General features: G+C 62.8%; 1 long non-coding RNA gene across 1 annotated transcript; it reads right to left on the reverse strand.

Moving 5' to 3' along the window:
• Positions 1 to 724: 724 nt before the first annotated feature.
• LOC112966562 lies at positions 725 to 2,326 on the reverse strand. Its single transcript, XR_003253664.1, has 2 exons — positions 1,242 to 2,326; positions 725 to 1,149 (listed from the first exon to the last, which is right to left on the reverse strand). It is a non-coding gene; the product is annotated as an uncharacterized LOC112966562 (long non-coding RNA).
• Positions 2,327 to 2,332: the final 6 nt, after the last annotated feature.

Genomic DNA, 2,332 nt, shown 5'->3' on the forward strand with positions numbered 1-2,332 from the left:
GGGACTACACGGGACACGTGTCCCCTAGGCAAACCCAGGAGGGGTCACGCATGTCCCCAGGATGACACGGGATGGGCCACGCGTGTCCCTGGGGCGACACAGGATGGGACACGCGTGTCCCTGGGGTGACATGGGATGGGACACGTGTGTCCCCAGGGACTACACGGGACACGTGTCCCCTGGGCAGACCCAGGAAGGGTCACGCATGTCCCCAGGATGACACGGGATGGCACATGCATGTCCCTGGGACGACACAGGACGGGACACACGTGTCCCTGGGGTGACACGGGACAGGACACGTGTGTCCCTGGGGCAACACGGGATGGGACACACGTGTCCCCAGGGCCTACACGGGACACGTGTCCCCTGGGCAGACCCGGGAGGGGTCACATGTGTCCCCAAGATGACACGGGATGGGCCACGCATGTCCCTGGGACGACACAGGATGGGACACGCGTGTCCCTGGGGTGACACGTGAGGGGACACACATGTCCCCGGGGTGACACGGGATGGGACACGCGTGTCCCCAGAGCCTACACGGGACACGTGTCCCCTGGGCAGACCCGGGAGGGGTCACGCGTGTCCCCAGGATGACACGGGATGGGCCACGCGTGTCCCTGGGACGACACGGGACAGGACACGCGTGTCCCCGGGGTGACACGGGACAGGACCCGCGTGTCCCCAGGGTGACACGGGAGGGGCCACGCGTGTCCCCGGGGCTCACAGGAAGTAGTCGGCCACGGGCTTCTTGGAGGGGATGCCGCGGGTCTCCTGCGGCGCCGCCTCGAAGATGATGAACTCCTTCTGCAGGTGCTCGTCCAGCTCCAAGATGGCCGCCACGTTGCCGCACCTGCGGGGGGGGGGACAACGGGGGACACGGCGGGGTGACGGGGACCGCGACACCGCGGGGCGCCCAAGCACATCACCCGATCGAGCGGCCCTGGTCACATCACTCGATCCCCGGCCTTGGTCGTGTCGCCCGATTCCTGCTTATGTCACCCGATCCCTGGCCCTGGTCGTGTCACCCGAACCTGGTCGTGTCACCCAACTGAGCGGCCCTGGTCATGTCACCCGATCCCTGGCCTTGGTCATGTCACCTGATCCTGGTTATGTCACCCGATTGAGCGGCCCTGGTCATGTCACCCGAACCTGGTCGTGTCACCTGATCGAGCAGCCCTGGTCACGTCACCTGAACCTGGTTATGTCACCTGACTGAGCGGCCCTGGTCATGTCACCCGAACCTGGTTGTGTCACCCGACTGAGCGGTTCTGGTCATGTCACCCGATCCCTGGCCTTGGTCATGTCACCTGATCCTGGTCACATTGCCTGACTGAGTGGCTTTGGTCATGTCACCCGATCCTGGTTATGTCACCCGACTGAGTGGCCCTGGTCATGTCACCTGATTCCTGGCCCTGGTCGTGTCACCCGATTGAGCAGCCCTGGTTATGTCACCCGATTCCAGTCACGTCACCCAACTGAGCGGCCCTGGTCATGTCACCCGATCCCTGGCCCTGGTTGTGTCACCCGAACCTGGTCGTGTCACCCGATTGAGCGGCCCTGGTCATGTCACTCGATCCCTGGCCTTGGTCATGTCACCCGATTCCTGGTTATGTCACCCAACTGAGCGGCCCTGGTCACGTCACCTGGTTCCTGGCCCTGGTCGTGTCACCCGATTGAGCAGCCCTGGTTATGTCACCCGATTCCTGGCCTTGGTCGTGTCACCCGATCCTGGTCATGTCACCCAACTGAGCGGCCCTGGTCATGTCACCTCATTCCTGGCCCTGGTCATGTCACCCGATTGAGTGRCCCTGGTCATGTCACCCAATCCCTGGCCTTGGTCACGTCACCTGATCCTGGTCACCGTCACGTCAACGGATTGGCCCTGGTCATGTCACCCCATTGAGTGACCTTGATCATGTCACCCAATCCTGGTTATGTCACCCGATTGAACAGCCCTGGTCGTGTCACCTGATCCTGGTCACGTCACCTGATTGAGCAGCTTTGGTCATGTCACTCGATCCCTGGCTTTGGTCTTGTCACCCAAACCTGGTCATGTCACCCGATTGAGTGGCTTTGGTCATGTCACCCAATTCCTGGCCCTGGTCACATCACCCGATCCTGGTCACGTCACCTGATTGAGCAGCCTTGGTCATGTCACCCGATCCCTAGCCTTAGTCATGTCACCCGATCCTGGCCACGTCACCCGATCCCGGTCAAATCACCCAACCGCTCAGTCTCGGTCACACCCGAGCCGTGTCCTTGATCACGTCACCCGACCACACGGCCTTGGTCACGTCCCCCGATCCCCATCCTTGGTCACGTCCCCTGACCC

This window comes from Apteryx rowi, unplaced genomic scaffold (genome assembly GCF_003343035.1).
Source record: "Apteryx rowi isolate R43461 unplaced genomic scaffold, aptRow1 scaffold_2483, whole genome shotgun sequence".
NCBI lineage: Eukaryota > Metazoa > Chordata > Aves > Apterygiformes > Apterygidae > Apteryx > Apteryx rowi.